This window comes from Euphorbia lathyris, chromosome 3, assembly GCF_963576675.1.
Source record: "Euphorbia lathyris chromosome 3, ddEupLath1.1, whole genome shotgun sequence".
NCBI classification, from domain to species: Eukaryota; Viridiplantae; Streptophyta; class Magnoliopsida; order Malpighiales; family Euphorbiaceae; genus Euphorbia; species Euphorbia lathyris.
In genome coordinates this window covers 66278502-66291165 of record NC_088912.1, presented here as the reverse complement: position 1 = coordinate 66291165, position 12664 = coordinate 66278502, and positions in this window count along the sequence as shown.

The following is a 12664-nucleotide window of genomic DNA, read 5'->3' as shown; positions in this document are numbered from 1 at the left end:
GGAGAATCAACTATAATCAAATCTCATTCTCAATATCAATTTGATGTTGGATTGAAGATGGATGAAAAAGAAGTTTGAAAGAACTTATTGGTTCAAACATGTAATCCTTCGTCTTTGGTTGTGATAATTTTCAAAGCAAGGTCATTTTCTAATGGTGGCTTTCCGGATGCGTCTATTAGCTCTAATTTGAGTTTTATTTAGAAGAGTCTTCATGTGGCGATCCCTATCCTTAAAGCTGGCTGCAGTCTTAAATTGGGAACTGGTAATAGCCTTAACCTCTGGTCTAGTTCCTGGCTACCAGACGTTAGGAACCTGTTCATCGAAACTCCAATTATTGAGGATATGGGGGATGCCTATGTGAGTGACCTTTGGAATGAGTCTCATTCTGGCTGGAATAACAACTACTGAACTTTTTTCTTTTGAGGGATTGAATGACCATCCTCCAAATCCATCCTTCTAATTGCCCTCGTGAAGAAGGGTGGTTCTGATTCCTGGATAAATCTGGCAGGTATTTGATAAAGAGCGGATTTAGACTCATAAACAATTTGTCTTGTTCGTTTGGCCCTGTGCAACCCTAGTGGAAGAATTATGATCGGCCAAGGTTACCGCCAAGATGAAGGACCTCTACTGGATGACCATTTCCAGCTGCTTGCCATCCTGAAGGCTTTTATGTTTAGAGGTGTTGATATTGTTCCTATTTATCCATGTTGTGCCCATTACTCTGAAGACTATCTTCACGCGTTGGTGACGTGCATGACGACAACACATGTCTAGTCTGTCTCTCCTCTTGGCAGGCCTCGGTCTGACTGCTAAACTTAAAAAATTGGGCTGTGAATTTTCTGCTGAAGTCGATAGTCGGGGCTATTGAAATTGTGTTGCCAGTGACTTGGGGGGTTTCAAGAAACATGAAACTTCTAGTGTGGCAGAATTCACCTATTCCCATTATTGTTGTTCTAAACTTGGCGGTGTCTTCAATGATGGACTGGCAGGATGCTCAAATGCATATTTCCCTTATTTACCCAAATGCCACCGCCCCTTAATCATCTGCTTCTTGGTCCCCTCCCCTAGCTGAAATGTAATTTTGATGCCCCTTATTCTCCTTATGCTTACGTTCGAGGAGTTGGGAGTGTGATTCAAGACTCAAGTGGACGTTTTTGGGAGCTTTTTCTTCGTCTCACTCTGGTGGTTGGTATGTTTTTAGGCTGGAGTTTTCAGTTTTAGAGAAGCTCTTAGATGATCCAAGATGCTCCTCCTCGATAAGATTTTGTTCAAATCAAACAACCAACTTATTGTGAATGCTAATCTAGAAAACTTGTTTCTCTTGTCTTATGTCGGTAGCCTTATTGAAGATTGCAGGGAGTTCTCGAAAACTTTTAATTTTGTGTTCATTTCTTTTGCACGTAGATAATTGAACCACGATGCCCACTTGTTAGCCCGAGTAGTTGACAGACCCTTATTGACGTCCGACCAATGCTTTTGATAAAAAAAATAGCAGGGATTTTATCGACTCTAGACGCCTAAGTAGCGACAATGTCGAACATAGATTCCTTCACCTCTCTATAAGACACAGTATCAAAAGTCATCCTTAAATCCTTCCGATTCAGCTGGGGAAAGCAATTAACGGTGACCAGCCCGCTATGAGCCAAGAAACCTAAAAGGAAAAGATTAATTTTTAATGTCATGTTCTTCATCTAACCATGTTCTATGATCATATTTGATGGCCTCAATGTGATTTTGCTGACATCGAATAATGGTAGAGAGGTGAAAGTATCTAGTGTTTGTCACCTTAAGAAATCCAAGTCTTCCTAGACTTCCGATACCAAAAAAGATCCTCATGCAACAGAGTTCTCTCAATCTCGACCTGAAGGGAACACAAGAATATCACTACTAGAAAATTGTCAAACTATGACGGAATATTGACGGAATTATTTCCGTGACAAAGCTTAGACGGATTTCTGTAACTAAGTGTTCCGTCAAAGTTTGAGACGGAAATTTCAGACAGGATGAAATTTTCCGTCAAAATGAACTAGCGGGAGAATTCCCACGGTCATGCGTGACGGAATGCGAGACGAAAATTATTCCGTCATAGTGCGTCGACGTTTTTAGAGACATTTTTATAAAAAAACATAGATTATTAGAATATTATACAAATAACTAGCCTAGTTTTGTAATTATATGATTTTATATTTTTTTATATTAATATATTTTAGTTTAAATTATATTCATATTTAGTATATTTATATGATATATAAAATGAATATTCATTTAAATGCATTATTAGTATTAAAAAACATTGTATTGACGGAATTTCGTTTGAGATTTTTTATTTATGACGGAATAAAAATTCTAACGTTTATTTCCATTTTTGTGATCCGTCATAATTTTGTGACGTAAAAACATTAGTGAATAACGTAAGGATGTCCTAACGTTTATTTCCGTTTTTGTGATCAGTCATAATTTTGTGACGTAAAAGCATTAGTGAATGACGTAACGTTTTTTTCGTCCAGAATTTCGACTCCACTGCTGACGGAATTCCGTCACCGGTCCGTCAGAAAATTCTATCATAAAAAACGTATGCGAAATCTGCGCCGATCGATATAACCACAGTTAATTTCCGTCACTAAAATAATTTAGTGATGGAATTAGGCGATTTATGACGAAATTTTCCATCATAGTTTGATAATTTTTTAGAAGTGTATCAAAGTGTTGTCATCAGAATGGATTACCAAGCTCCACTCCACACCAGCAATAAGATTAAGAAAGAGTCCTTTTCCAGGCAATAATATTATCAAAAACATTCTTATTCCAGGCCGACACCTCAACTTAAAAATTATTGGCCGCATCAATCAGATTAGAAGCAGGGTTCCATCTAATACTGAAAGGTAAAAGGTCGGAATCAATCTCACTTCTTATGGCTCTAGAAAAATGAGACGGCTCTAGTAAGATAGTCTACGCACTCATTCTGTCATATGTTTTGATTGAATTGATTTGTTGAAGTTAATTGCAATAAATGTATACGACTAGTTGCGATAAAAACCTAATGAGTCACACTAAGAATTAATACCGAAGGACAAAATGGTAATTGAAAATTGTTCTAATTTTAAGAAAAGAAAATTAGAGGGGCCGGAAATTACACTATGATAACTTGTGGAAAAATCCTTGATCAGAGCACTTCCCTGTGAGGCGCCGTTGGGATCGGCCGGGGACACTCCGATGCCAAAGTCAGTAATATTTCTGAGAATAAACTGTAAGCACAAAAGTAGAGAATCAGTAAGTGTACCTTTGATCCTAGGAAGCTGGGGTATTTATATAGGTTTTTGTAACCTTCACCATTAATGGGGAAGCAGGTGAAGAGTCGTGTCATTACTCGTCTTTAATTGCTATCAATTCTCCATTAATCCCAGTATTTAGCATTGAAACCCTCAGAGTTGAGGTATTCGAACAGTCAAGTCTTTATTCCCCTTTAATGGCTATTAATTGTCATTTAATTGTATTTATTCCCATTCATGGATGGTAATAAAGGCGCCTTTTCGTATTCTTTGATCCGTCAAGGCGTATGAATGCTTTCCTTGAGAGCTATGGCGGGTCTCCACTACTCGCTCTCATCGGGCGTATCTCGCAATGGTCCACGTGGTGTGGCATAATGATAGAAACTCCTTCCTTTTCTCCATTATTTGCATATTCACCCTTGCATTAATCCTGTAATAATTGTCATTAATTCCATATTAATCATGCATAAATATCTCTTTTAGAAGGAATAATGGTTTGCCATTATTTCTATTAATTTTCCCTTATTTCTTATTCAAGAATAATTTGGGTTGTTATCAGAAGCCCCCCTAAAGGTATAAAAAGCTCTTTAGGGCTGTCTAAATGGTGTTTTATTTTTCTATATTGGAGGAAAGTGGACCCGCCCTAGATGGGGTATCACTTTGTCCTATCTTTGAGGAAAGTGGACCCGCCCTAGATTGGATCATATATAGATATAATGCACTTTTAGGGATTTTTTCTTCTTCGTGGATAGGTGGCCAACCGTATCGATTGTTAGCCTCTAGGGGCTTTTTGAGAGCTATATTTCTTTTAGAAAGGGAATAGCCCGCCCTTTATGGGACCATTTGTTCCTACCGCATAGGATTATGATTCGCCTCAGGGACTTCTTTTCTTCAGTTCTGCCATGTTGAGGAGAATGACCCGCCCTTAGGGATCAGTAAGAATGATCAGCCATTTAGGGACTTTTGTGTATTTTGTGGGGGGTTTTGACACTCTAGGCATTTGCTTTTTTAGCTTTTACTCATTTTCCAAAGTGTTTTACTTTGCATTTGTGAAGGCGAGACTTCGTTATTTCTATGATGAAGATGAGGATTCATTACTTCGATGAAGACGAGGCTTCATTGTTTAGTTGAAGATGAGGCTTCATTATTTGGATGAAGACGAGGCTTCATTACTTGGATGAAGACGAGGCTTCATTATTTGGAGATGAAGACAAGGCTTCATTACTTGGATGAAGACGAGGCTTCATTATTTGGAGATGAAGACGAGGCTTCATTACTTGGAGATGAAGAGGAGGCTTCATTATTTGGATGAAGACGAGGCTTCATTACTTGGAGATGAAGACGAGGCTTCATTATTTGGAGATGAAGACAAGGCTTCATTACTTGGATGAAGACGAGGCTTCATTATTTGGAGATGAAGACGAGGCTTCATTACTTGGATGAAGACGAGGCTTCATTATTTGGAGATGAAGACTAGGCTTCATTACTTGGATGAAGACGAGGCTTCATTATTTGGAGATGAAGACTAGGCTTCATTACTTGGATGAAGACGAGGCTTCATTGATTTGGATGAACCCTTTTCTTTTTAGAACTATTTTTACTAATGCATTATATTTTTTAGCAAGTAACTTTTTAGAATCTGGTTTAGGATTTCTCCGATTGTTTAGGGTAGGTGGCCAACCGTACCCCAATGTGTGAACCTTTGTGAAGGATAGAAGCTTTTATTCCTGGTGAGGAAGTTAAGCTGCCTTAGGCGATCGATTTGCTTCCTATCTTTGAGGTGAATCGATCCGCCGCCAGGTCTTGAGACTCTTCTTTGGGAAGAGTATTTGAGAGTGTAAAGTTCTCATGTCTGAGAAATGTTTTAACTCTGTCTCTGACGGCGACCAATCGTTTCCTATCTTTGAGGTAGATCGATCCGCCGCTGAGATTATTGTTCTCCTATCTTTGAGGAGAAAGTTTAGGGTGTAATTTTCTCATATTTGAGATAATTTTAACCCGCTTTTGATGGTGACCAATATTTTTCCTGTCTTTGAGGAGAGAGTTAAGCTCATTTGAAAGCTTTTGAGGGTCTGTGTTTCTTATCTTTGTGGAAAGGGGATCCGCCCGTGATGGGGATCAATTGTCCTATCTTTGAGGTAATTGATCCGTCTGTGGAAATTTTCATTCGCCAGCCACTGGGCGTATATCACCTCTTTGATTACATCTGCCTTCTTCAGCTTTGCTATTTCTTCTTCTATAGAATTTGGAAAGATATAGAACAAAACTAGGCAAATGAATATAAGAAGTATGGCGAGAAAGAATAAATTATAAAATATAGGATACTATAACAGTTTAATGCACATATAAGAATACGTAAAAATACTGATTTTTAGACCCATGGTTCCGTCTTTGCTGAGCAACTGCATTTGCATCTTCCATGATGTTTAACTTATGAGTAATCACACCTGGGCTTACTCTTGTGAGGATCTCATTCTTCCATGCAAACACGCTTTCAGACTCAATGATAACTTTCGTAACATCCTCCTTGATCTCAGGTTTTAATCCTTTGGCGATCCGCACCCGCTTTCCATCAGCAATAAGGAACATTTTCGTGTCGCCCAAAGTTGTAGTGACAAGTTCATCTTCCTCGCCTTGGTCATCTTTGAATTGTGGGCATATCGATAGCGACGCCAAGTAGGTCTCTTGAACCACCTTTTGGCTCCCGCTAATCATTATTCCTCCTTTGCTGGTGGGAATGTACATTGCCAGACGGCGGATGGAAATTAGGGCTACAACCTCTGAGATGAATGGCCGCCCAAGAATGATGTTATAAGCTAATTGTCCATCCGTAATAGAGAACTCCAGATCACCAATCCACGCTTGATCATCATCCGCTAGCTTGCATTCCAAAGTTACCTGGCCCTTGGTTCGGATAGTGTGACCTGTCACTCCCATGATGTCAACAATGGTTGTTTCTATTTGGATCGGATCAACCTTTAGTTTGGCGAATGCACCTCTGGTGATGACATTGAAAGAATTGCCCGTGTCTACCATTACTCGCTTCATTTCATCTCTCATCCTTCAATCGTCATTGTTACTACCAATGCATATGTATGTGGAGAGATTACTGGACCTATTTCTGCAAAAGGGGCAATTGAGGGATGTTTTATCTAGAGTGGATATTTTTGCTTTTTTCATGGGTGGCTGATACACTAGTCCATCTGCTTGTCATTTTGTTATTTGTTATTCTGGACAAATCTATCTAGTTTTCCAGCTCCCAGCAAGCTTCAAAATTTGGTGGCCATTTCTTCTATGGAACTTGTAATACGTCTTGGCGTTCCTTCCAACGGTTACATGGTCCCCTCCTTTGGGTTCGGGATATGTAATGTCCCGTTTATATTGACTCTTCTCCTTTGTATTATGGCAAGTTGGAAGCTTTAAACATTTTGTCCGCCTCGTACCCCAGGATCCGCACTGTGAATGGCGAATTCCTGTTAACTGGATGGCATATCTTTCCGCATTATTCTCTTGTCTATCTATAGCAGCATACACTCGCCTCTCAATCTCATCATCCGTGTGTTCAATTTTGAATTGTGGTGGTGAAGCCAGCTCTTGATCTTGATCTTGATCATGTTGAGATTATGATTGGAACTACGGTTTGACACAGATGGATATTGTCACAACCGCTGGAGCCATTTTATTTAGCTTCAAATATCTTGTCTCCGCATCCTTCAACATTTTGCTAACATAATAGATGGGGAACTGTTGACCTTCTTCTTCTTGAATAACCACGGTGCACATAGCTTTATCCATGACAGATAGATACAAATGTAGGTCTCCCCTTCAAATTGGTCTGCTCATCAAGGGTGGTTCTGCTAGGAATTGTTTTGTACCTTGAAATGCTTGTTGAAAATCTTCCTAGTACGATGATCCGCCCGTTCAACCTCTGGATCTTTCTCACCCTTTGTGGGGCTTTCATTTAGGCGCTCTTTTCACCTTTCTCCTTGCAGGGCTTTTATTTAGTCGCTCTTTTCGCCATTTGCCTCGTAGGGCTTTTACTTTATCTGGATTTGCTCTAACTCCTCTTTGGCTAATGATGTAGTCAATGAATTTTTCTGAAGTGACTCCGAATATACACTTCTCTGGATTGAGCTTTATTTTTCATGCCAGTGTTTGGCGCTTGTTACAGTATTAGTGATTCCCTTGTACTTATGGGTTAGTACTAAAAGAACTCCAGAAGTGGGGCATATCCTGTCCATTATTAAAAGATTGTGGTAAGGCATAAAAACTATATTCACTTACCTTGGGGATCAATGGCTTGATCCATGGAACTGACTTCATAGTGAAAGACTATTTGCATTGACCTTTGTTGGCAAATATCATGTACGATGCAATGTCTCTTTATGGAATTCTTAGTTCATCTTGGAATCAATTTAGTAATTCCTTTACGTTGGTCCCTGACTCTAGAATGAACTTAGTCAAAGGATAAAACCGAGTAAATATTATATGTCAAACAAATTCAAAATAGAATTTTATTCATGATTGTGTTAATAATACCACATATAACGATCATAACCATAAAGATATCTTACATAGTTGCTATTTACTTGCAATCAATATTGTGCATCCATGCATTAATGACATTCAGAGATTATTAATGCCTTGTTTGGATGAAGTGTAATTAAACTAATATAGTTATATATGAAATTACTCTTATATCATTTCATTTGTATAAATAAAATAAATACAAAGGGTAATTTTGGAAGAAAAATACATGTACCATGATTTTCCTCCAATTTAGGATGTAAGGAAAATTGCTCAAAATTCATCATCATCTACCTTCATATACTACCATCCAAACAATCTCTAAGAAACTTTCATGTATATCCTAAGAATTTTGCATAAATTAGTGTTCTGATCCGAAACTGACTTGCACTATTTTGTAGTTAGTTAAGGACATGAAAATTTTGTTTATCCAATTTGGTAATTCATCAACCCATAATGGCCTTAATAGTTAGGGACAATTATAGGATAATCACAAATAGACTCAATATTTTCAAGTCTCTTATGTTGGTAACAGAAATTCTGACAATGTCAGATAAACAGTTTTTATTATGAATAAACACATCCTTGTAAAAAAGGGAATGAAATAACTGTTTGACAAAACAATATTAAAAAATATGAATTTCTGATATTAAAAGTACTATATATGAGAAAAGCCATACATCGATGGTGAATTGTATAAGAAAAACCAAATATTATTTTTGTAATTTCTTCTAATAGTTATATGCATGTTCATCCAAAAGACTGGTCAAACCTAAATTATCTATAATTACACGAGCCTTTTATGATATCTTAATATTAAGTGATAAAATCACCTTGAATGGATGAAATTTTTTTAAAATTCAAAGATTACGGATCTTATACATGCATCTTGTACTAATTCAATGATAATGACATATTATACTCGTCATGCATAAAAATATAAGGCATATTGAGCATGCAAGATTTAATGAAAGATTTGTGTCTATTACTTTATCTTTCACAATTTATTAGATTTATCATAATAACATGTAATGATATTCATAGCACTTTATAAGAGTGAGGGATCTCAATTTTCTTTAATTAAAAATGGAATAAGAAAGGGGAGGAAACTTATCTTTTTCATCATAAAGTTCCAGATTTAATGTAGAAAACTCTTTCCCACCAATATATGGAGAATTGTATCTTTGGATAAATTTGTTGTACTGATTGAGCCAAGGTTTGAGATTGTGATTTCTATTCCGTTGACTCTATTGTTTTGTTCTTTGTGAAACTCTATACAATCAAGATTTTGTGATCTTCTGTTTGTTAGAGATCCACGTTCACCGCACCAATTGATAACTTGTGGAAAAATCCTTGATCGGAGCACTTCCCTGTGAGGCGCCGTTGGGATCGGCCGGGGACACTCCGATGCCAAAGTCAGTAATATTTCTGAGAATAAACTGTAAGCACAAAAGTAGAGAATCAGTAAGTGTACCTTTGATCCTAGGAAGCTGGGGTATTTATATAGGTTTTTGTAACCTTCAGCATTAATGGGGAAGCAGGTGAAGAGTCGTGTCATTACTCGTCTTTAATTGCTATCAATTCTCCATTAATCCCAGTATTTAGCATTGAAACCCTCAGAGTTGAGGTATTCGAACAATCAAGTCTTTATTCTCCTTTAATGGCTATTAATTACCATTTAATTGTATTTATTCCCATTCATGGATGGTAATAAAGGCGTCTTTTCGTATTCTTTGATCCGTCAAGGCGTATGTACGCTCTCCTTGAGAGCTATGGCGGGTCTCCACTACTCGCTCTCATCGGGCGTATCTCGTTATGGCGTATCTCGCCATGGTCCACGTGGTGTGGCATAATGATAGAAACTCCTTTCTTTTCTCCATTATTTGCATATTCACCCCTGCATTAATCCTGTAATAATTGTCATTAATTCCATATTAATCATGCATAAATATCTCTTTTAGAAGGAATAATGGTTTGCCATTATTGCTATTAATTTTCCCTTATTCCTTATTCAAGAATAATTTGGGTTGTTATCACACTATTAAGTAGGATAGATTATTTGATTGATTTATATTATAACTATAAATAAATCAATTAAATTAATTATAGTCTTAAAAGGAAATATAAATTCTAATGTGATTTAGAATTATAATATTAATATATATATATATATATATATATAAAATAGAATTAGTAATTTTATTTTCTATTAAGTTAACCTAATGTGATTAGAATACTTATTAATTAATTAAATCTAATGGAATTAGAAGTGTAATTAAAAAAATAAAACCTATAAATATCCTATAGGGTATTTCGGCCAACCCTACTCCAAAGGGGTCAACTTTTCTATGATTTTCAACACAAAATTACTTATCTCGTCCATTCATTCATTTCTTAGTTCGTGTGGATACCGTTGGAGGAGTTCTATTCGTGATTGCTAAACAATGTTGATTAGTATGTAGAAAATATTGGGTTGATCTAGTTTGTTGAGTATATTAGAAGATCTTTGAGAGCACGTCGTTTGCAACAATAGATAGATCTTCGTTAAAGTATTTAAGGTTAACATATTTATGATATGAAATAACGATTAACGGGTTCTATGTGATAAGAAAATAGAAAAATTTTAGTTTTTCTGTTGTGCCTACGCATGATTTCAAATTAGTTGGGTACAATGATAATGATTGGGCCGGTGACAAAGATTACTGAAAAAGTACAACTGGTTTTGTATATTTTCTGGGTAACACGATATTCACATAGAGTTCAAAGAAGCAACCGATCGTAGTATTATCTACACGTGAAGCTAAATATGTCGATGCAACATCATGTGTCTGTCATATAATATGTATCCGAAGATTGTTAAAGGAATTTCAAATGGCATAACGAGATTTAATAAAGATTTTTATCGATAATAAGTCTGTTGTCTTGTCTAGCAAAGAATCAAATGAGGTGATACTAAAGTACGTGAACACATAAGATCTAATTACATATATTTTCATGAAGCCGCTGAAATTTGATGCGTTCAGTCAATTGTGAGCTCATATGTGATTCACAGAAAATTAAGTGTAAAAAGGCAATGCTAAAATTAATAAATTTAATTTTATAAAAAAATAATAATATGTGAAGCTTCACGTGATAAGGGTCATGTTCTTTTGACGCATGACAAATTAAATTAATTGAGTTGGTAAGAAAAAAAAACAAAAGTCAATGCATAACTATTGGTAAGAGGTGTAAAATTAAGATTAAGAGAATATAGTCTTGGATTGATGCACGTTGTGGTAGAAGGAATAGTTAGAATATGTGGTTTTTATAAGTTAGTATATGGGCAACAATAATCCTCTATTAGAGCTAGTTGTATTAAGTTTTGTGTTGTCGAAAAAAAAAAACGAGTGTGCTTAATAAAAAGTTTCCACCGAAATTATTATAATGTGAGTTTAAATTTTATTTTTTTATGTTGATATTTTACGCACAAATTATCTTCCAGTACAAATTAAATATATCGATTTCCTATTTCCTCCGATAACTATAGATGTATATTAATTATGTTAACTTCTAAGATTTTCCATTTTCAATGATTTTAATTAGAGTGTATACTAAGAAAGATTTCAATGAAATGGAGATGAAAATTTTGATTTTTGGATAATAAAACAAATAAAAATTCTTGATTTTATTGTATCCATGTTCTCTATTTATAAATAGTTGTTTTTTGAGGTCTTGATATTAAAGTGTTTCTTTCTTTAATTTTTGGTATATCACTTAGCTATGTTAAAATTACTAGTTATGCATGTTTTTTTGTTTGTTTTAATCTCTATTATTATTATTTTTAAATCTCGTTTTTTATATTATATTTCATAGAAATGGCACATTTGACCTTCTTCTTATAATAAGGTCCATGCTACTTCATGTGGCAAGGTTTTCGATGAAAGTAAGTTTCCATATAGGTGGAATGAAAATGCCTAATATGAGTGAGCTCGCCAGCTCAAATCTTCATGCTCCTTCTTTAATTTTTATATGCATCTTCTACTCCCAGCAACCATGTATAGTTTTCAACGTGCTGAATTAATTTGTGAATACACTACTTTATAGTATTTTGGTATCTTTATGTAGAACTTATGTATCGTGATCGCTGCTTTGTGACATTATATTCTATCAAATGCAATGAAATATTTATATTCGAAGTTTTATTCAATACTTTTTTTTTATTAGAGGGATTCTCTTAACCAATAATCCTAATACAAACACGATTTTAATGCTTACCTCTTGTATAGCAGAACCTATTGGGAAGATAAATAACATAAGAATAGAATCAACCACGATCTCGTATCACCGGTCATGAATCACCCCACATAGATATTAGTCACGAGGTGAGAACGATGGATCCATGAACTAAAGCAGACGTTAGAGACAGAGGGAGGGTGGCGCGGGATGAGGGAGAGACACAAGAGAATTGTGTATTGTCTAGGATCAACTCTTCTTAATTATAGTTAAGTGACTATCTATTTATAGCCTTGGTTTAGCTTATAAAAATCTAACTCTAATCCTCCATCTTTTTGGATGGGCTTGGCCTGATTCCATTTTGCTTGGGTTATTTATTCGGTCCATAACCTGAATAAATCATAACATCTCCCACTTGCACGTAATGGAACATATTCTAAACATCGTCTTAATCTCATCCATACTATAACAAATAGTTCATGTGACTAGCATACTATCCAGAGCTCTAGTGCTTTATAGTCGTTGAAACATATAGCTTCTTGATATGCATGTATGAAATTTGGGAATATATACTCGTTGAAGATATATAATCTTTATATTTGAACATGGATTGTCCCTGGTGTATGAATTATCGTAGATTTTACATCACATCCACT